Here is a 24,679-nt window from a genome sequence, read left to right as displayed (position 1 = left end):
TTACGGCGATTTGATCATCTTGATATGAGTAAGGATATTCTCAAGTCAATATTGCTAAGAGGGGTACGAGATGATTGTTTAGATATCTTAAACATGCTTGGAAAAGGAGACATATCTAAGGAATCCTATGATGAGATTATCAATCTCTGTAAAAGATGTTCAAGAGGAGCAGCAAGTAGACCAAAGAGCAAAGACAGTACATACTCAAGAGTCCAGAAATCAGCAAGTGGAGGAGCAACACAGGCTGAAATAGGTAACTTACTTGAAGAATTTAAAACTGAAATGTTAAGCTCTTTTTCTTCACAAATTGATACCTTGCAGGTTAAAATGAAGCAGGCAGAAGCAGAAGCCGCCCTGGATATTTTCTGCTCTAGATGTAGGGAAAAACACCCACTGAGGGAATGTCCCCTGGACAAGATATCAATTTTCACTATCTATGAAAAGGACCATGAGACCCAACAATGCCCTTCTCTGCCAGGAATAAAGGCAGCACTGTAGCCAACTGAAGAAGAAGCTGAAGCAGTGTACCTCCTCACACAGAGAAGGCAATGGCAACCACGAGGACAAGGTATGAATTCTAACATGCCATTTAATCATTGGAATAATCATCCTCCTTTTCAAGAAAATTACCCAACCTTTAATCAAATGCAGTACCCACCCTTTAATCAAATGAATTTCCCACCCATGTAGCAACCGAATCCTCCTTTTGTTGACCCTACAATGTGGAATCCCTGGGCTTTACAGCAACCTTATCAATGGAACCCGAATTGGACAGCTCCACAGATCCCATTTCCAAACCAATTACCTCAGTATCAGCAATCTCTCTACTTAACATCAAATGCCCCACCTAATAATGAGACAATAAGACCTCAGCTGCCTGTACAACCTAACCCCAAACCGAATAATAATAAAGCTCTGCAAGTAATTGATGTTCAAAACCAACTAGTTTCCCCTCTGCAATGCAATGACATTCATTTACGCTCAGGAAGAATACTTGAACCCATTATTTATGACATCACTTCTGATTCTGATAAAGAAGAAAATTCATCTAATGCTGAAGCAATTGGATCATCCCCTAATAACAGTGCTGAAACAGTTGAAACAGCCTCTAAAAAGACTGCTGAAGTAGCAGAGCCACCATTCCCTGAATGTTTGGCTCTTACCAAAACACTTGAGCCACCTGCTTTTAATTTGTTAGGAGAACTGCAGAATTTATATGTTAAAATTCCACTTTTACAAGCACTGAGAGATGTACCGATTTATGCTAGAACTGTTAGAGATATTTTTATTAAGAAACCTGGAAGAAAAGCTAAGGACCCCCTCACAGTTCATCTGATGGGTGATCTAGCTGCTCTAATGTCAGAAAAAAACCCCCCTGTAAAATATGGTGACCCTGGTCACCCTACAGTTACAGTTCAGGTTGGTAAAACCTTTGTTTCTAGAGTTCTGGTAGATCTTGGTGCTGCAATAAACATCATGACACTTGAAACAACATAGTTATTACAGTTAAAATTTTTTATTAGGGAAACCCCAACCATTCTAGAGCTGGCTGACCGTTCCACAATCAAACCTGAAGGAGTCATTGAAGACCTGATAATTTCAGTCGAATCTTGGAACTGCCCAGCTGATTTTGTGGTGTTATAGGCCAAAAATAAGGTGGGGGGTCATCCATTGATTTTAGGAAGGCCTTGGCTGGCTAGAGCAGATGCCTTCATTAGCTATAGGTTAGGTTCAATGACAATTTCTAATGGATTTGAAACCAAGCAGCTTACTTTGTACCCTCATGCCACACCTATGATTAACAATGATAATTTAGTATGGTTAGATTATGAGGATGATGAGACTCAACCCATTTTGACTTTCGGACAAGCCCTAACTTTTAAAGATTCAACCGAAGATGAATTAATTAGTAGTTTTATTTCTGAACCTTCTTCAGTTAACTCTGAAATACATGATCACTTTACTACAATCTTGGAATCTGTTATGCTCTTAACCTGCAAAGTAATACCGAACATAGAATATGCGAAGAAAAGATACCCAGAACACAGAATATGCGAAGAAAATATACCCAGAACACAGAATAGCAATGATTTTATTACTCAGAGAGAAATGTTCACAGGCCTCTTCGAGGGGGCAACCTCCGATAGAGCAGAGCTCGATTACAAAACAAGACACAATACTCCTTGCAGGGAGTCTCTATCCTTTATATATGACTCATACATGCAATACCACGGGCCAATACCGTGGGTTTTATTAATACCATCTATCTAATACTACCGCCCATTTACCATCTATCTAATACTACCGCCCATTTGCAACTAACTGTGGTCCCGTCATTAATTGCGGGTTAACCACTTACAAATATTAATATGGGCTTTATTGACTCTTGACTATGACGTGATCCCATGACATAAATAAGGGGGTTAGGGTGGGACCCTAACATGCCCTCCCCCTTAAGACTAGCCTTGTCCTCAAGGCTGAAGCTGCGGAAACTGCTGAAGAATAGTGGCTGGTTCCCAAGTTGCATCTTCTGGAGAGGTGTCTTTCCATTTGACGAGGACCTCCTTAATCATGCGGCCGCGCAGGTGCTTGTCTCGTGTGTCTAGAACCTGTTCAGGTTGAAGCCAGATTGACCCTTCTTCATCCAATTCAGGTAGACTAGTTTGAACTCGGCAATTGTTCCCAATCACTTTCTTGAGGCACGATACATGGAAAACTGGGTGGATTTTTGCTGTAGGTGGCAAAGCCAACTTGTAAGCCACTTCTCCAATGCGCTGAAGTACTTGGTATGGTCCGTAGAATTTTGGAGAGAGATTTTGAAAACCCTTGTCTTTGAGTGATGTTTGCTTATATGGTTGTGGCCTCAAAAAGACCTAATCCCCTTCTTGAAATTGGCGCTCTGAGAGATGTTGGTCAGCCCGTTGCTTCATACGGTTCTGAGCTTGATGAAGATTCTCGCGCAGATGGGAAAGCATGGTTGCGCGGTGTTGTAGGAGTTGATCCACGGCTTGTACTTTGCAGCACCCCGTGAGATAAGAAGTAGGGGAACGCGGAAGTTGTCCATAGACTGCTTCATAGGGAGTCATTTTGGTGATGGCATGATAGTTGGTGTTATAAAACCATTCCGCCAGAGGTAACCACTGTACCCAAAGGTGTTGCTTTTCTGAAGTGAAACACCTAAGGTAGGTTTCTAGACATCTGTTGATGGCTTCGGTTTGACCATCTGTTTGCGGATGATATGAAGTACTGAGTTTGAGTTGAGTGCCTTGTATTCTGAAGAGCTCCTGCCAAAAATTACTGGTGAAGATTGGGTCGTGGTCGGACACAATAGAAGTGGGAATGCCATGCAATTTGAAGATCTGATCCATGAAAGTTTGAGCAACCAAAGTTGGTGTAAATGGTTGGGGTAGGGCGCGGAAATGAGCATAGTTCGACAGTCGGTCCACAACCACCATGATGACTGACTTGTTCCCAGACTTTGGAAGACCTGTAATGAAATCCATGGAGACCTCCGTCCAAATTGACGCCGGAATGGGCAATGGTTGTAATGTGCCTGGTGTGTTGACAATTTCCCCTTTGTGGCATTGACAGACGTCACATTCTGCTACGAAAGTAAGGATGTCATGTTTCATGCCGGCCCAAAAAAATGATCTTCTGGTGCGAGCATACGTCTTCTGAAAGCTCGAATGTCCTGCAATGGGAGATGAGTGCAATTTTGCCAAAATGCGACTTTTGAGGGTGGATGTTGGTGATATTACGACTCTGTCCTTGTAGCGAAGAATATCATTCTGCCACGAGTAGCCCTTGCTGGAATTAGGATCTACCTGCAATTGAGAAATGAGTTGGGAGAGCCCGGGATGTGAAAACCATTCCCAGCGAGCCTCTTCAATCCAGTCTGGAATGGGGAGGGAAATTGCGAGTAGAGTACTTTCCTCCTCAAATTGGCGCGACAATGCATCTGCTACCCTGTTGTCTTTCCCTTTCTTGTAAATGATCTCATAATCATATCCCAGCATTTTGGCTAACCATTTATTTTGTTGTGGGGAAGATAGGTGTTGCTCCAAAAAATATTTAAGACTGTGATGATCTGTGCGGATTTGGAAACGTCGCCCCAACAAGTAAGGTTGCCAGGTCTCGACTGCATGTAAGATGGCCATCATTTCGTTCTCGTAGGTAGATTGGCCCAGATTCCTCCCACTTAGTTGTTGGCTGGTGAAGGCCAATGGTCGCCCTTCCTGCATTAAGATCGCTCCAATACCTGTTCCCGAAGCATCACATTCAATGACAAATGATTTGGTGAAGTCTGGTAGTGCTAAGACAGGAGTGGAACACATGGCGGTTTTGAGAGCGGTAAATGCCTGTTGTGATTCGTCGTTCCAGAAGAAGGAATTTTTCTTTAGGAGTTGCGTTAGGGGCTTCGCTATGCGGCCATAGTTGCGGACAAATTTACGATAATAGCCTGTGAGGCCCAAAAATCCTCTCAAGCTTTTCAAGGTCTTAGGTTGAGGCCATTCTTGCATTGCCTGGATCTTTTTGGGGTCCACCTTGACACCTTCACGCCCCACAATGTGGCCCAAATACTCAACTTCTTCCATGCCAAACGAACACTTAGACATCTTGACAAATAATTTATGCGTGCGGAACAGTTGCAAGAGTAGATCTACATGCTAAAGATGTGTCGCCCAAGTGCCACTATAGATGAGGATGTCATCGAAGAAGACAAGGACAAATTTTCTGAGATATGGTTTGAGGAGGTGATTCATAAGGCTTTGAAAAGTAGAGGGGGCGTTACAGAGACCAAATGGCATGACCAGGAACTCATAATGGCCTTCATGAGTTCTGAAAGCTGTCTTGGGAATGTCGACTTCCTTCATGCGAATTTGGTGGTAGCCTGAGCGAAGATCCAACTTAGTGAAGAATTGAGTCCCATTGAGTTCGTCCAGCAAATCGTCAACCACCGGGAAGGGAAATTTATCTTTGACTGTTAAGTTATTGAGGGCCCTGAATTCGGGACACATCCGCTACTCCCCATCTTTCTTGAGGACCATGACCACTGGGGATGAATAAGGACTAATGTTGGGACAAATGACACATGCTTCCAACAATTCCTTGATGATTTTTTCTATTTCATTCTTTTGGGTGAACGGATATCTGTATGGCCACACATTTGGGGGTTGGGCCCCTCGAACCAATCTGATGCTATGATCATGTTCCCCTCGGGAGGGTGGAAGCTCATGAGGCTTGTCAAAGACCATCCGATGTTTATTTAAAATCTGTTGCATCTCAGGATGAATTGGCTGAGACATGGTGTCTACTACCTGGATGGAATTAAATTGAGCTACCACTCCATGATGGCCCTTTTTTAACAATTTTTCCATCCTATGCGAGTTGATGATAGAGGGGGCTCCCGCCTATAGTCCACGGAGGGTATGTGTGGAGTTGTTCTGCTTAAAACTCATATATAACTCCTGGAAATCCATTGTGATTGGCCCAAGAGTGCGGAGCTATTCCGCGCCTAGGACAATGTCGCAACCCCCCATGTGTATTGCAAACATGTGGGTTTTCAATTGATAATCCCCCATTTGAATTTTGACATTTTCACAGCGACCTTCACATTTCATTGTGCCCCCATCTGCAATCTGGACTTGGAAGTTAGAAACTGCCCGGACGAAACAATGTGCTGCTTCAGCGATCTTTTGATGGATGAAATTATGGGTACTTCCACTATCAATCAAGACTACTACTGGGCGACGTTTAAGAAAACCCCTGATTTTGAGAGTTTGAGGGGAAGAAATTCCTGCCAATGCATATAGCGAAATAATTGGTTCATCAGATACAATCTCCTTTTGGTTATCTTCTTCGATCTCCTCCGGTTCCTCAAGTGGTGGATCTTCCTCGGTGGAGCTGTAGTCAGTGGCATCTATTTGAAAAAACTTGTGCTCTTTGCATTTATGACCCGGGGAATATTTTTCATCACAGTAGTAACATAGTCCTTGCTTCCTTCTTTCGGGCATTTCCGCAGGTGACACCTTTTGAATCTTAAGTGTCTGAGTCGTATTGGGAGCCTGTGAGGGACAACCTTTAGCGGGGAAGTTGGGGCGGCTCGATTGGGCTGTTAATGCACATTCCACCTTACGGGCTACCTGGCAAGCCTCTGTCCATGTGGGAGGGTGGTGGAGTAGACCCTGAGCTTTGATGGCTTCTTTGAGACCGCTGATAAAGCATTCCATGTAGAACTCATCTGTGAGACCCCTAGTGCAGAAGGCTAAGGCTTCAAAAGCAGTAATATATTCCTCCACTGTACCCATCTGTCGGAGCTTAGTGAGACGCCCCAAAAAAGAGTCTTCCTGTTCAAAGTGACTGCGAAGAGTTTTGGCAAATTGGGCCCAATTCTGAAAATGTCCATTGCAACGCTGATGCCATTCCTTCCATTGCCATCGTTCATTTTCCAAGTACATGGTGCCCACCATAAGCTTAGCCCCTCATCTATGATATGATTCAATTGGAAATACTGCTCCATTTGTGCTAACCATGCGGACGTGTGAGAACCGTCAAATTTATGCATATCCAACTTGGGAGGTCGCTGACTGGGTGGTGGATGGGTGTGCCAGACGTGATGAGAGTGGCTAGACTCACCCTCATGGTATTCATGGCCATTATACGCCTCCTCGTGGGCTAGCTCCTTGCCCTTTGGGAGTGCATCATGTATCTGGTGACTTATTCCTTTAAGCTCAAGTTCGATATTCTTCACCGCAGTTTGGAGGGAGTTCACATGGTCTTCAATTTTGTCGATCCTTTCATTGGCCATCGCTTGAGCGCGAGTTTCTACCATACACCAACCTGATGAAAAATTGGGACCGCCTAAAAATTTTTTACTAAGAAATTGAATGGTACCACCTTGCTCAGCTCGTCGTCCTGATTCTAATGGGCTAGGTCACCAATAAGCGCCCTGGAAGATCTCAGACTCGTTTTTTTTTTTTTGGAAAACTCCTAATGGAGTTTTACTCCTTCCTCATCAATACTGCAGTCGCCAAATCCTCAGAATGTCAATGCCGCCAAAAGTCCTGCGAAAATTATATCTAGGGACAGGAACCCTTCACAACTACTCCGATCTGGTGGATCTGAGAGATATGAATGGTGGAACAACTAGTGCTGCTGATCTGATGGAGCTGCGGGACTGATGTCGGCTGTTGCTGCACTTGCTGATCTGGAATAGGTGATGTGTGATCCCCCGATAGAAAGGGAACTATGGTCTTGAGGAGTTTCAGGTGCTACAGATCGCAATATACATAAGGGTCGGACAGTAGTACTCGGCCTAATGTTTCAGGGCTCTAACTAAGGAGGATCGACCGTACCCTTAGCCGTACAACCCGACTACCCTATCGTACGGGCGAGTAATCTCTCCGAGTGCTGTTCTCGGTGTACTGTAGCCACAAGATGGCCGAAGGTTTATCTATGGCAAGGTTTCAAGGGAGCTAGGGGGCTTCCTATATACCCAGAGGGTACGTGGAAGACAGTCCGTGCGCGGTTCTGTCTAATGCGCTACTACTCGAAGGGGTACCCACAGGGGTTACAAGGGAGTCCAACAGACGTGACCACCTCTTGTATTTCTTGCGTGCATGCTTCCCCAAATCCGCAGGTTTATGTGCTTAACGACAGATCCCGTGGTTTAAAGACGCCAGAACACGTCTCTAGCCAAAAAAAAAAAATTTGCTAAAATTTGGAGATCCCACCAAGCCTTGGAAAGTGCTCTGATACCACTTGTTCTGCTCTTAACCTGTAAAGTAATACCGAACATAGAATATGCGAAGAAAAGATACCCAGAACACAGAATATGCGAAGAAAATATACCCAGAACATAGAATAGCAATGATTTTATTACTCAGAGAGAAATGTTCATAGGCCTCTTCGAGGGGGCAACCTCCGATAGAGCAGAGCTCGATTACAAAACAAGACACGATACTCCTCGCAGGGAGTCTCTATCCTTTATATATGACTCATACATGCAATACCATGGGCCAATACCGTGGGTTTTATTAATACCATCTATCTAATACTACCGACCATTTACCATCTATCTAATACTACCACCCATTTGCAACTAACTGTAGTCCCGTCATTAATTGCGGGTTAACCACTTACAAATATATGGGCTTTATTGACTCTTGACTATGACGTGATCCCATGACATAAATAAGGGGGTTAGGGTGGGACCCTAACAGAATCTAAATCACAACAGAATCTTAAAACTGAAGACTTATCTTAGACATCAGCTGACACCCCCTCCAAAAGTATAGCAATCGAAATCGAGCTTGGCAAAACATTAAATATAAACCCTAACTTAACAGATGCTAAAACACAACAGTTAATGAAGTTACTCCACGAAAATAAACAAGCATTTGCATGGGATTACACAGATATGAAGGGAATTTCTTCTGAATTATGTACTCACCGAATTTATATTAAAGAAGAATCCTGCCCAGTCTGCCAACCCCAACAATGAATGAATCTCAATTTAAGGGAAATTGTGAAAGAAGAACTTCAAAAACTGTTGAATGTAGGATTTATATATCGTATCTTTGATAGTGAATGGGTTTCACCATTAGTGATAGTACCTAAGAAAAATGGAAAATGGAGAGTGTGTGTGGACTACAGAGCTCTGAATAAGGCTACTCAGAAAGTTCATTTTCCCTTACCATTTATTGGTCAGGTGCTAGATAATTTGGCAGGTAAGAGATTCTTTTCCTTTTTGGACGGGTTTAGTGGTTATAATCAGATCAAGATTGCACCCCAAGATCAAGACAAGACCACTTTTACTAGTCCATGGGGAACTTTTGCCTATAAAGTTCTTCCATTTGGACTATGTAATGCCCCAACAACATTTTAAAGGGCAGTGATAGGAACTTTTTCTGATATGCTTAATGATTCCTTGGAAATATTTATGGATGACTTTACTCCTTATGGTGTGACTTTTGAAGATGCCTTACAAAATCTTGAAAAAGTACGTAAACGGTGTATAGAAGCACATCTTGCCTTAGGTACTAAAAAATGTCATATGATGATGAATCAAGGTATTGTTTTAGGACACTTCATTTCATTCCTAGGAATTCAATTTGATCCAGCTAAGGTGCAAGTAATTCAGACTCTGCCTATCCCAAAAACACAAACTGATGTAAGAAGTTTTTTAGGACATGCTGGATATTATAGAAGATTTATCAAGGATTTTTCTAAAATAGCTTCTCCTTTGTTTGTGTTACTTATGAAAAATGTTGAGTTTAAGTGGACTGATGGTTGTCAAAAAGCATTTAATGAACTTAAACATCAATTGTCTACAGCTCCTATTTTAAGAGGACCTGATTGGGCACTCCCCTTTCATATATCCTCTGATGCTTCAGACACTGCAATAGGAGCTGTCTTGGGTCAAGAAGAAAACAATCTTCCCTATGCTATCTATTTTATTAGTAAAAATATGACCCCTGCTGAACTTAATTATACAGTCACCGAAAAAGAATTCTTAGCAGTTATTTATGCTATTAACAAGTTTCGGCATTATATTACTGGTTACACTACTTTTGTGCATACTGATCACTCGGCCATTAAATATTTAATGAACAAATCAGTTACAAATGCTCGAGTTACCAGATGGTTGTTATTATTACAAGAATTTGATATCGCAATTGTAGATCGGTCAGGTAAAGAAAATGTAGTTGCTGATTTTCTTTCTCCGTTAAAGACTGATGAAAATATTCCAGTAGATGATTCTTTTCCTGATGAATATTTATTTGCAGTATCTGCTCACTCACCTTGGTATGCAGACATTGCCAATTACTTAGTTGCAGGGAAACTACCATCACACCTATCGCATAGAGAGAAAAGAAGGATCGTTCAGCAAAGTGCTAGGTACAGCTGGATAAGTGGGTGTCTCTTTCAGACAGGACTCGATCAGGAAATTCGAAGATGCATCAGAGAAGATGAAGCTTATGATATATTAAAGGCTTGCCACGATGGCCCTTGTGGAGGGCATTTTGCGGATAAAAGAACAACACACAAAGTTCTCAGAATGGGTTACTATTGGCCCTCACTTTTTAAGGATGCAAAGAAATATGTTAGGGCCTGTGATAGTTGTCAGAGAATGGGCCAGCCTAATCACAGGGATGAAATGCCACTTAACCCCCAGGTAATACTTGAACCTTTTGAAAGATGGGCGCTAGATTTTATAGGTCCCATCAATCCTCCATCCAATCAAAGAGTTTATATACTGGTTTGCACAGATTATATGACTAAGTGGGTAGAAGATAAGACACTTATCAAAGCTAATGAAGAATCTGTGTTAACTTTTCTATTTGAAGAAATCTTTGTTAGGTTTGGTTTGCCTAGAGAACTAGTCACAGATGGAGGACCTCCTTTTAATTCTCATGGCTTCAAAGATATGCTCTAGAAATATCACATTAAGCATAAAATGGCTACACCTTATCACCCCCAAGCAAATGGGCAAGTGGAAAGTACAAATAAAGTCATAGAAGCCATTTTAACAAAGACAGTCAGGGAGAATAGAAGGGATTGGTTTCAAAGGTTGTCTGAATCATTATGGGCTTACAGAACTACTTGGAGGAACACTACGGGTTTTTCACCTTATGAGTTAGTCTATGGTAAAAATGTTATTTTTCCTGTGGAATTTGAGGTCAAAACCTTAAGGACTGCTTTAGCTGTTAACCTTGATTTGACTGATGCACAGAAAGCTAGGTTGCCGCAGCTTTAGGAATTGGATGGAAAAAGGTTGGATGCCATCCATCAAACAACCATGATACAATAGCAAAGAACTAGGTGGCATGACAAAACTATTAAGCACAAGCAGTTCCAAAAAGGTAATTGGGCCTTACTGTATGACTCCCGTTTTGAAAATTTTCAAGGGAAATTAAGAACAAGGTGGCTAGGACCTTATGAAGTAGATGCTGTTTTTCCAAATGGAACAGTCAGACTCCTAACAATTGATGATAGTACGACACCATTATTAGGGAATGGGTATTGACTCCATTTGTATCAACGACCTATTTCTAAAGAGGATTTCAAAGCTACTTGCATGACAGACATACACTATACCTTTTTTGGGGAATCTGCTGTCCCTCAATGTATTTAAATTTCTGTTTGTTTATTTATTTCTAGAGTAAGATTTCTTAACTAATAATCCCTATCAAGGGTTGCCATGTTACAATTAATTATTTTGTAGACCTTAGCTTTGGAGGATGGCTGAGAACAAAAATTCCAAAAGAATCACTTTGCAACTTGGGAACATATTTCAGACCATAAATCATTCCTTTCACCATTTCCTATTGCTGCAACACCATTTCCCCATTGCTGCAACACCATTTCCTCGTTGCTACAACACCATTTCCTGTTGCTACAACACCATTTCCCCGTTGCTGCAACACCATTTCCCCGTTGCTGCAACACCATTTCCTGTTACTGCAACACCATTTCCCATTGCTGCAACACCATTTCCCCGTTGCTGCAACACCACTCCCCGTTGCTGCAACACCATTTCCCGTTGCTGAAACACCACATTCCAGCGCTTAACACCAATCTTTTTCATTTTTTTTACTAAAGAGTACCAATTTCCTCATTGGTATTCTCGAAAAATGAACCATTATTCTGATGGAACATATCATTCTTCATTAAAGGAACCAGCCATGCACCCTGATAATTACATTTCTCCACTACTACTCCCTGCCAATAATAAAAACCGCCCGTATTTTCATATTTTTAGACCCTTTTTAATCGTTATTGATCCAGCAAAAGACAAGATAAGACTTTATGGCACAACAACTAAAGGTAAATATAAAGGTACACATGTTTAAGTGTGGATATTAAATTATAGTTAATGTGGAGACGTTGATACGACTACCGAAATCATTGTACTACCAATTAGATCATTCAGTCGTAGATTTGGGAGGATTACCAAAATATCGTAATTATGACATAACACGTCAATCACTGCCATCCCTAGTTCTTGCGGTAGTATCTAAGTCACCTCGACTGTACCTTACCGTGTCATAACCTCATTTGTAACAGTTTACTCTGTCTCGACCTCGGCTACTCGGCTCTGCACTGTGTATTTTGTCTAAACCAGCAACTATGGGGGGAAATCTGATCACACATGAACCTGGCTCAACAGCATTGCTGGAACTCTACCCGGAGGCCTACCAAATATTTCTTCAAGCAGGATGGGTAGAGTATTTTAGAAGACCGTCGGATTTTAATTCACAGCAAGTTCTGGAGTTCGCATGCAACTTAAGAGAAGGATTTTCCATTGTCCAGGGAGTGCAAATTACAGTGACATAAGAAGCCATAGCCCAAGTTTCCGGGTTACAAACCAATGGTACATGCTGGTTTGGTAGAAAACATCTTATTCTGAATGCGCAGCAAGACTTTCTCCTACCAGGCGAACATGTCGAAGCCAAAGGTAGAGGGGTCACACTTCGGTCACTGCCCCCACCATGGCCAAAGGTTGCGGAGTTCATTAAGCAATATTTGACATGCGAAGGTCAATATCAGGTAATTTACCAACACGAATTTGTTTTGTTAAATCATTTGAGGCATGGTCAGTTAATAAACATGCCTTATTATCTGTTGGGTTGTCTAAAAAATATGTCACGTTATACTGTAAATGCAAAGCATCATCTCCTTCCCTGAAACACCATCGCTTAGCCCAACTTCTGATAAATAGAGGCTTTGCTCTAAACCACCCACCCACCCCCCTCATTAATCCTCTTCAGCAAATAGAGGAAATTCCTCAGCAAGCAGAGGAAATTCCCCAATAAGTATCCCAAGAAATTTCCCAACAAGCGGCTGAAAATCAACAATCAACAGCAGAAACACCCCTGCAGAGGACACCATCCCCCAATGAAGCTCAACCATCCACCCCTATACTTCATATTTCCACTGATGACTCCGATGATAATACCCCCATCATCTTTCACAAAAGGAAAAAGCAGCAGAAAATTGTAACCCCACAAAAAAGAAGAAGAGCTAGGGCTTCAGTTAAAGAAGCTTCTATTGCTGATAGTTCTCCCATTTTAAAGGAAAGTGGCGATAAGAGAAAAATCACTAATTTTCCTGTTTGCTTACCAAGGCGATGAACAAGGTCGTCTATAGCAACTGAACCCATAATCCCTAGTTCCCTACCCATCATCCTAAAATCCCGCATTCTAACTAGCCCTGAGCATTCACCTTCCTCACCCTCTGGTGCTGAAATGCAGAGCGTTGACAATTTTGTGACATTATTTTCTTTAAAGGAGGCAGCTGCTACACAAGAACCAGCTGCCGAAAAATCGAAAATAGACACCCAAGATGATATTGGGCAAGTGGCTGTTACACAAGAACCAACCACTGACCCAACAGGTGTTACACAAGAACCACCTGTTGGGAAACAAGAAGATAATGACCTACATGTGGCTGATACACAAGAACCAGCCACTGACCCAACATGTGATACACAAGAACCACCTGTTGCTGATGCCAATGATCAAATTGATGATGAACAACGACCCCTTTCTCCATTGGAATCTGCAGCTACACAAGCCCCGGCCACCTTAGCCTCCCTGCAGGAAGAAATTGAGTTTTTAAAGTCTCAAATTAAGGATTGTCAGCAGGAGATAATAATGGTTAAAGAATCCTATCAAAATGAATTCAATCTGCATACCCTAGCACGGGTAGCATCTACAGCCGAAAAGAGTCAATATAATGAATATATGTGCAATGAGTGTGGTGAGCTTTACACTCAAGCGGGATACAAGATAGTCGAAGTTCCAGTGACTGGAGCCAGCTCACAGACCTCCCCTATTGTAATTAAAACAGAACAGCCTGCTGTTACACAAGAACCAGCAGGCTCTCCAAGAATGGCAAAAGAAGAAACATAACAACCTATTGCTACACAAGAACCAGCAGGTTCTCCAAGAATTGTAGAGAAGGACATAAAACCACCCCGGCCTACCCAAACTATTACAGAACATAAATCCTTTACTGATGCCTTTAGATAGACTGAACCTCCCTGTGTCAACAATGCTCCCACTGAGACCTCTAGTTTTCAAGAACTAAAGGACACATGGCAAACAGAATATGAGCTTTCACAGGGGAAGGCATTCCAACAGCAAATGTCAATCTGGTTCAGCTATGCATACAAAAATTGGGATGCACTTGAACAATTTCGAGCTCAACGTAAAGAAAATAAAAAATTAAAAGCTAGGCTGTCCAATATCTTTCATTTGGTTCAAAGGTTACTGGCTACAAGAAAACCTTCTTTTAACTATGCAGTATTTTTGAGAGAATGCTTAGCGTTCTTACAAATAAAGGCAATCAGAGATGGAAGACCTTACCAAGTTGCGAGACCTGATCAATTTATTGAAACATTCACAGAAGCACCAAATAATGATCACAACTTGCTTTGTGAACTCTATCTTCACAATGAGGCCATGCCTGAAGATAGAGTGATGAATATACTCCCTATCGTTGGTGATATCCAAATAAGAGCTTTCATCTCTTTCCTAGCCAACCAACTTACTTGGAAAAATGCTTTTATGTCAACAACACATAATGAGAAGAACTGCCTCCTCTGGATTCAAAGTGAACCACAGAATGCAGCCATCTTCATTGCACAACATCAACAAAATCTGAGTAAATTAGGGATGGTTGATCATATGAGGCAACTACAAGCAGCAGTCTTGCAGGAATTCCAACATTATGTGAAAACAAAAGGAGCTCTGGCCATCAAAGCAAACAATTTATTTTGGGAACATTGTCCGAAAGAGAAACATGAATATCATCCTTACAATCCCCTAAATCTTCCAGTAGCAATTTCACGCATACCTTATTATGTCAGATGTATGGAACAATGTGCTGAAAAGTGGATTGGGTACTGTTTTCATTTCCTACTCTTGTGGTTACCTGGTCAGCAATATAAGGCTCATTATCAACTGACCAAAAAGGAGGAGGTGGTAGTATGGCAGCAACTACAGAGTGTCTATGGGTTCAGAAATAGGTTGGACAACACCTTCTTTAGCTACTGTATCAGCAACTTACACTCTTCATCCCAGTATTCCGACTCCGATTCAGAGTAAAAATTGCATGAGGACATGCAACCCTTTCAGTTGGGGGGGATGTTAGGACTCCATATTGTCTACTTTTGACCTTGTATTTTGTCATTATGTTACCCTCTTTAGCCCATAAGTTGAAGCCTTGATAACATTTTGACCTAATTATTCCAAAGGTATGAAGTAAGTCTTCTCATTGCTATATATTTAATTATTCAAAAGATATTCATGTTATCTTTATAATTAATCTTTGGAAGTTGACTAAGTCGCTGACAACTGATGAAACTGTTCAAAGTCTGCAGAATTATAATTCACAATTGTTAGAACACCAGAATTAGCAACTGTGCAGTTGCTGCAATACCAGAAACAACAACTGACTAAAGCGGGTAAAACCTCATTTTGCAATGGCTGAAACATCCGAAACAGCAATTGCCTAGCAGGAGCAGTAACCGTATGAAGCTACCAGAACTATACGTTGCATATGATGACATAGCATGATCAGCCACTGTCCAAAATTGGCAAAACACAGTCGCAGATGTTGGAACACCAGGAGCAACACGAGAACTTCAAGGGAACAGTTGAGATTTACCAAATCGGCAACAATGTTGAAACAGCCGAGGACAGTACGAGGATCTCAAAGAGATGGTTGAGGTTTACCAGCTTTGCAATAGCAAAAGGATCCAATTAACGAAGGATGACAAAGTTACACATTGTTGTAACAGCATGCTGTAAACAGGAATTGATTTCCTATTTTTGTACAAAAGGGTCAACTAAATGACTAATGACAATCTATTGTGATAGATGTCTCCTCTATAAAGAGGAGACATCTACATTATAAGGGGGGAGAACAAGTTGTAACAGGGGTATTGTAGTGTAGAACAAGTATGAATCCTTATTGTAATTTGACATTTTGGCAGATGAATAAAGCACTGTTCTGAGCATTTTAACTTAGCATCTGTGTCCTGGGGAATCTTGCGAGAGGGACAAGGCCCACCTTCTTCACAAGATTCACCCATTTCGTTTCTGTTGAGTGTGTGTGTGATTTCTGTGTAGCATTGCTTCTGATATTTTTCCTTTGTTGATACTCTGTTTTCTTAATCAATTGGCGCTGAAAAAGAGTGTGTCACCGGTGATTAGGATTTACAGTGTGCATTGGCAATTTGGTCACAGGGGCAGGTGCTGAGCATCCTTACCCTGAGGATAGGGTCCTAATCCTCTGTTACAAGACAACCATCATTTCTTTTTGTAGATTTGTTACCTTTAGTTAATTGTTTTCATATCATTTCTGCAATAGATCATAACTGCTGTAACACAGAGTAAGGGTTTGATAGAATGTAGATTTTTTTATACTACAACCTTTAATGCTTTTAGAATTAAGTGCATACAGTACGAGGTCACCTTTGAAACAAAAGGACTTTCCCGGGTTGACAATTTAATGTGGTACTCGACTGTTTAATTAATAAACAATTCGAGCAGCCAAGAAACCCCAACAAGACTAATTATAAAATGTCTCAATAGAGTAAATAAGACAAGCATGTGTGTTCATATTATGATGAAATTTTAATAAATTTTATCTTGCAATGTTATAAACAATTAGGCTTGAAAAATGAAATAGAAGTCATATAGTGAAATTAAGCCAAAATAGATGTTTTTGTCTTTTGCAAATTTTAAGTTTCGAAACAAAGCTGGCATAAAATCATCTTAACAATTTTCTTATAAAAGCAATGCTTGTAAAACAAAATAAAAGGTTCAGGGACTCCCCAATTTAGCTAATTCATAAACATCATTATTACTCGTCCAAAACTCAAAAGAAAAAAATAAGGAGGATGACTTCCAAATATGAGCTTGTAGTTGTGTTAAACAATTAAGTCCCGCAAAATAGAGTTTAAGATCAACAAAACTAAAACAAAATGTAAGTAGAAATGTAAAGAAAAAAAAGGGTCAAAATGGGCATATGAGACTTACCATTAAATAATTACATTAAAATTTTACCTAAAAGATGTTGATTTTCTCCAATAAAAGGTAACCTCTTCTTATAATTGTAATTAAAAGCACAAAGAAGTTGTACTGTTTTGAAATCTCAATGACCCAAAATCATAACTTATTAACTATAAACTAGAGAGAACAAAAAACTAGAAAATGATGTCTCATGTTCAAGGAATTTGAAGTAAACCAAATCCATTAGAAATGAGAATGAAGATATTCTTCTCTATGAATTGCATCGATAACTGTTTTCTTTGTTTTTCCAGATTTCATATCAACTCCAATATTTTCATAATTTCTCAAAAATCAAGACCAAGTCCCAACTAATGTAAGACTTACATGTGTATATGGAGAGGATTTAAATTTTGTATGCTAACTATGGAGTGATATTTAAAAAATTCAAACATGAATTGACCATGATACATTACCTTTGTGTGCTTCAAATTTTCATACCTATTGGCTGCATCATCATAGTGGTTGCTCAAGAGTGCCTTGAAAATAAAATGAGGATGCACACTAAAATATGATCGGGATGATGAGATGAACATCAAATAGTGAGATAAATAAAAAAACGTAAACGAGTCATAGGTGATGAACTTTTCATTAGCGAGGAAGATTTTGATGAAGAGTAAAAAGATGCCTAACTATACATGTCAAGATGTATGTAAAATGAAGGTACAACGATAAGATCCATGTGTACAGACCTTGAGGAATGGATTTCCCTGAAGTCACTTGGTTACCTTGAGGAATGAATGCTTGGAATTTAGACTAAATTATAATTAAAAACACTTCCTAGCTCTCGAATACGATTGTAACATGGAAGTCAGGATTAAGATATAGAGATAATCAAAGAAGATTCCATGTAAGTATAGTGATGGGTTATACTATCTAATAATGAATGAGTTAACCAAAATCCTACGAGATCAATTTAAAACCATGTGAAAGGTTCCACGCAATATCTTGGGATAAGGATCTAGGAGAGAATTTAAATTAACTTATGAGATTGCAACAATCCAATATGTCAAGGTTCCAAGATGGAAAGAGGTGAAATGGAAATCTCGGGAATAAATTTAAATTCATTTATGATAATATCACAATATCCCAAGGTTGTGAGGAAATAAAAGAAATTTAAATGTGAATCGTTTATCCTTTTGAGACAAGTAAAGTCACATTTAAATCCATTAGGTGAAATGATGGGAAGGCGCATGAATATCACCACATCAAATTTAGAGAAAGAAATATTAGAGACTAATTGAAAATGGACTTATGATATTTCCATCCTCCCATGGTGAAATATCTAAAGTATTATGTGTGGAAGAAAAGAGCTCTGATAAACAAGGCTTCTGAAATTAAAAGCAATTTCCTAATAGAAAAAAATACTATAAACAAAGCCTTTGCTATTAAAATGTTTTCGGCATAATATTTTTTTGGAGGTTTATTTGAATCCCACTTATGATATTAGAAGTCCTGATATATAAATATTTCTCATAATGTCATCAAATAAGAGTTATGATAAAAAGGAAGCACAAGATTATTATTGGATAGAAACATAATATTGGAAACTCGGATACAATAATAATTTAATATAGCTTTATCTGATTTCGAGACTGATGAATTCAAGCGAAGAAATAAAATAGGCCATGTGGATCTCACTCGAGATTTCAGAACGTATTTTGAAAGGCTTTCAATGGAATGTGTTTTTGAGTTTCTGAGGTATTGAGTTCTTAGATGATAAATCTCAGAAAATATTTTAAAATACTTCTGATATAATACAGACCCAAAAGTTTGATAAGCCTGAAGGTTTGAAGTCTCAAAGGAAACATCTCGGAAAATGAAAAGCATATGATCGACATTCCAAGATTTACTAGTTAGGGGTCTAAATCATCTTGGAAGGATGAAACATGACTAAAGAAGATTTAGGGTAAATAAGTGTAGTGGAAAGGTTCAACTCATGCTCGAAAATGTAAGATTCAGAATAAGCATACGTAAAATCAAAGACATGAGAACATGCTGCAAGTCTTTTTTATTTTCCTTTACTTATGGGCTTTCTTTAATTTAACATTTAAAATGCAAGAAGTTGTAGCCAAATCTGAACAAAAGGGAGCCAAGAATTTTATTTCAGCTACATCAATGAAAGGGAAAATATGATTATCGACTCATTTTACAAATTTGTAAAGAAAGTATATATGTAGGGAAGCACTAATACAAAGTAAAAAAATTCTGATGAGAAATTAAATACTTCCCTGAACATGTTGCAAATTTGAAAAGATTAGTTGCTCACCTTATCTTAAAGCTAATTAAATTTTCTAGTAAAAAATCAAGCCTCAAAATCAATCCAATTAACAGTGGCAAAAGAAGAAAAAAAAAACAAGAAATAAACTATGAAAATAGAAATTAAGAGATGAAGAAGAACATGACTATGCATACTTGGAAGAAACTAACAGGAAATTTACTTTATAGATGTCGACATTCCCTTGTGTATTATATTTGATTTTCCATATGTTCAAAATCATCTATTTGTTTAGTCTAAATTAAATATTAAATAATGAACTATTTATTTATATCCACTTCATATTGAATAACAAGAGTGTGCATGAGATCACTTAGCCATGCTTGGGAACTTATTATTTCAAAAGTGCCTAGCTGTAATGGAGCAAGATAAACAAGTGCATCACAAGCATGAAAATGATCGGAGAATACATGATGGTAAATATGCTCTGAACCACACTTTACCAAAAATCCAATGAAAATTAAGGTAAATGTTTGGCCTTCATTACCTATTTATTAAAAATCAACAATATTGAAATATATAAAAACAATAAAGAAAATATAACTAATTATATTTGTAATCTAACTGGATGAGAAGGCATATGACTAAGTATACTCATACTTCCAATGAAGCCATTCTCTTAGTTTTATTTCTACACTAATTAAAATGTAGATAATCTGCAAAGATAAAACTACAACTAAATTATTGAAAGGAAAACTCAATCTACTATTTACATCAAAATATGGCAAAACAAATTTATCTAGAAAATTCATACCTGAAATTATTCCAACCATATGCCTACATGATCATAAAAACTAGGATGTATTTATGTGAATGATTGCAAGGTGTTCAAATGAAGAGGAAACCGCAGGCTAGTCTTGGATGCTATATTTTCAAATATTGAAGCTTGCTGAAAACTGGCAAAGTGAGAAATCTTCCATAGAACTAGAATTTCAAGACATTTTCCACATGAATCAATAAAGTTTGAATGGACATTTAGAAGATTTATAGAAGTTTTACATTGTTGTCAAGAATGTAATGATGAACTCTCAAGTACCAAAATTTGTGATGAACTTATTTGAAAATAATACATGAACTGGCCAAACATGAAAAAATAAAATTTCAAAATAAGAAGTAGAGGATGTTCATGCTTGAAATTCTGGAATTGATTTTCATATACTATTATTAATGCACCTAATGAGTATTGAGAGTTTGAATTCTCAAAGTGCCATTACAATGTGCTCTAACAATTAAAAATGAAATTTGAAAGAAACATTAATTCAAACTAAGAAAAAAGAAAACGAAGTAGATTCAAATTTACATTAATGTTACAAATAATGATAGAACATAGATAGGATTCATTTGCAAAAATTTCCTTCTTGCAAATGTCAACATAAACTATGAAGTTAAGATCATTGTTTGCATTCACTTACAGTGATGAGAAAATTTCAAGCTTATGATCCAAAACGGCTCTTTCATTGTTGTATGAATCATAAATTGGAATGGGTTCATGATTACTGAAATCATTATCATGATTGAATGATTGAGAATGGACCGAAATATTTTCTTGATTACTGATATTTTCATCTTCAAAAATAGATTTGCTTAAGGAATTTGGAATATGAGAGTCAGACAAACCAATTATGAAAAGAAAAGAGGGTCAACACTTTCAGTGTTCAAGTCTTCATTATAAATTATTTCATTAGTGTTTTGTTCCTTTGAATGAAATAAATTAGAACCAGGAATAAGATCATATGAAAGATGATGCAGGAGCATCCAGCTTAGCAATTTCATTGTATTTTAGTAGACATAAGGGATATTGTGTTCTCAAGGAAGTTGGTTTCCTGAGTATTAGGTTAATGTAATTATTAAGGTTTTAAAGTAACCTTATGAGAGATGTTAAGAATAGGAATTAATTAGATATTATGAGGAATATTGTAAATGTTCCTGAATGTTGGATAACATGAGAGATTTAGGCTAGTTAAGATCCATAGGGATTGAGAGATTTGGAAATCAATTGTAAATCTTAGATTAGGAATTTGTTTCATGGTTTGTGGAACTAGAGAGGATCTTTAGGGATTAGTTGAGTCAATAGTGGACTTAAAGGATATTCAGGATTTAGTTCAAAAGATTAAGGATCTGAACCAAAATGGGTTACAGAACCTTTTCTATAAATGTAAGCCTAAAATGCATATACAGAGTTAGTTAGTGAGTTAGAGTGAGAATAAGATTTCAAAGATTAGATAGGGTTTGACTGTAAGCCTACAGGAAGGAAATGAAAAAGGCCACTAATTAGAAAATCAGGTTAGAGAGAGAGATTCATTATGTAAATAATTGTTTATAAAGATAGAGAATTCGATTCCTGAGTTGTGTGGTGTGTACTGATTAATGGAATTATAAATCGTGTGTGAATTAGAGTAATTCTGCATAGTATATGTATGCAGGTGGAATTAAAGTAGAACACAGAGGTGGAGAATGAAGGATAGTGGTTTGATCGTTTGAATTCGATTGAAGGATCAAAATTGAAATTCATATGTGATAGCGCTTAAAACTATGTAGAAGTAAGTTAAGGAGGAAGTTGCGCTGAAGAACAACCAAAGACCAGAAACCCTGGAGAAAACCTAAACCACAGAAGAACAGAGAGAGGACAATGCATAAAGGAGGAGTAAAATAATAAAAAGTGATTGAATAATCTCAAAAAGGTTAGATGCATAAAAAATCGTATAGGTGAGTCGGATGAATAGACCAAAACACTGAAGAATTGCATAAAGGCAAAGAAATGAAAGGAGGAAGATATGAAGTAACCATGCATAGGAACCATTTGATCAGATAGATCAACAGACAAGATTGATAGAATAGGATCGGTGGAGATCGTATCACGCAAAATAAAGTTAAGAAGTGAAGGGATCAGATTAAGCCATGTGACAGCATAATAATGGAGCAGTCTACGAAAGCAGTAGGTAGTATCTCACGTGGTCTCAAAGTGTTAAATGGTATTTTACAAATTCTCGCAATTAACCTGGGGGGTTGAAAGGTAGCACATCGATGGGAAAGAAAAATTGCTTATCCCACGCGCTCTCAAACTGTTATGTATCATGCTAGTAACAACGCAAGATTACACAATCATCATTGGATTGTGGTAAATGAAATATATGGTGGAGACCAGCCGGGCTAGTTGGCGTGTGGTATGTCGCGATAACTGTTGGATCAGATGGGAAAGGTCGACGATGGTAATTTGGAGCACCCAAAAGTCAAGTGTTCAAATAAATACGTCAGTTGTCCAACAAGCAGTGGACGGGGATTGGTCAGGTTTGTTGTGCATCAGACGGTAAGAAAATCCATAGGTATAATCTAATTAATGTGTGATTAAATAGATTCCACTTAAGAATTTAATTAAGAGCATTAAACCTTGGTTTAAGAAGGTTTTACTAAGAAGGAATATAAAAATTCCTAGGACATAGTGTGACATGCAATTTTATTTGCAAAATGCTGGTATATGTGGCTTAGGAAGCATCAAATTTTGGAATCAGAGCTTAACCAAGAGATTCTACGTGTAAAAGTTCTTTAAGGAGAATTTAAAAAAAAATTATGTTTTGAAGGTGAGATGATATGTTTTTGTTTTAATCTGGTTTCAAGATGGTGCTGTAGAATTTATGTTGTAGACGAAAAGGAGGTATCTGAGAAAAAGAAAAGAAGTTGTAATGAAGAAAGATGGTAAGAGTTTCAGAATGAAAGAAGAATGTGGCAGAACCTTGAAGAATTCTAGCAAAGGTTGGATAAAGAGCACAATTGTGTTCTTAAAAGGTGCAGATGAGTTGAAGCCTAGAAGGAGTTGAGATGGATGCTCAAGAGGTTCTAGAGAATAGAGAACCAAGTGCTTGCCAAAAGACCAAGTACAAAGAAAAGCTTGGTGAGGTAAGTGGTAGCAGGGAGGACTTGTTATAGAGGCTTTAGTGCAGCTCATAGTAAGTGAGTGAGGAACTCATGAAGATAGAGAAGGACATGACTATTGATAGTCATAACAGAGGTAACAAAGGTTCTGAGTAAGACCACAGTAGAAGAAAGGTGAAGAAAGAGGACGCTAAGGAAAATGGCATACAAAGACAATTAAGTGAATAAGAATATGAAAGGGAGAAGACTGAGATTCCAGTTCATCTTGAGATATTGATGAAGATGTTGTAGAGAAATAAAGAAGACTAGAGGCATGGTTGTGTCATGAGGAAGAAAGTTAACTGGAAGAGGCTGCAAGAGAAGAGAAATAAGCAGGTGAATATGTAGTTAGCAGAAGAGCTGATGAAGCTTGAACAAGTAATGAATGTTAAATTGAAATCTGAAAAATTCAGAGAAGTTGAGTTGAGAATGGAAGTTTCCATTTGTGAAGTAGAAGAGGGTGAAGCTCTGGGTAAAGATGAAGACTAGAGATCCATGAAAGATATTATGAATTATTGTGAGAATTCAAGACAACAAGAAGTTTACTTTGCTGAGGAAGGAATTATTGATGATTTTCTGAACTATTGGACAAATTTGGATCAACAGGAGGATGTAAAACCTTGTTTTTTTAATCTAATAATTTTGATGTGATTATAGGGTTTGTAGAAGATGAGAAGTCTTTTGAAACTGTCAAATGTATGAAAGAGTATCTTTCAGAAGATAAATACTCTAAAGTAAAGAAGGATGGAGAATGTCTCTTGAATGAGAAAAGCAGTGAATTATTGTAGCAGAAATAATTTAGTAATACATTGATGTTTGAAGTTGTAACAATACATGAACAATTTCTTGTGAAAGAATGAGATGTGATTTAGTCTGAAGAGCTCATATGTGAAGCAACAGTTGAGACTGTTGAACCTTGTAATTTTCAAACTGATAAATTGTGTACAAATGTAGGAATTATAAGTGATGATGAAATACTTATGAAGCGTCAAAGAGAACTCGAATTACTAGACTATTTTCCAGAAAACTTAGAGTATGACAGTGTGATTTCAGAAGAAGGCATTCACTACAGTGGAAAAGAGCAGAAAGACATCATTGAAGCAGATGGTGTGGAAGACGGACTTGCTGACAGTCTCCAAAGTCCTTTAGAGAGGTTGAATTAGCACACTGATGTGATGATCGAGTAGGAAATATCAGAGGAGCATACTGAGATGTTGCTAGAGAAAGAGAAGGTAATGAGGCCTTCTATTTTTTATTTTGATATTTTTTTTATGATTATAGGATTTGATGAAAATGAGACAGATATGTTTCAAGTTGAAGAGTCAGCTTTAGAACTGAAGAAAACTGGAAGTTGCTAGGTCGGACTTGCTAATGAGGAAAATGAAAAGCATGAAGATACCATGCTTGAAGA

The 24,679-nt window shown here is 38.4% G+C and overlaps 1 pseudogene; it reads left to right on the top strand.

Moving 5' to 3' along the window:
• The window catches only part of LOC149196280 (putative alpha,alpha-trehalose-phosphate synthase [UDP-forming] 9), a 158,728-nt pseudogene that overhangs the window by 68,826 nt on the left and 65,223 nt on the right, over positions 1-24,679 (top strand).

The sequence above is a fragment of the Pinus tabuliformis genome, chromosome 2_2 (assembly GCF_031772625.1).
Source record: "Pinus tabuliformis cultivar Carrire ecotype Pingquan chromosome 2_2, CPIR1, whole genome shotgun sequence".
Lineage (NCBI taxonomy): Eukaryota > Viridiplantae > Streptophyta > Pinopsida > Pinales > Pinaceae > Pinus > Pinus tabuliformis.
Note: the sequence above shows the minus strand (reverse complement) of the source record. Positions and strands in the feature narration are given on the sequence as shown.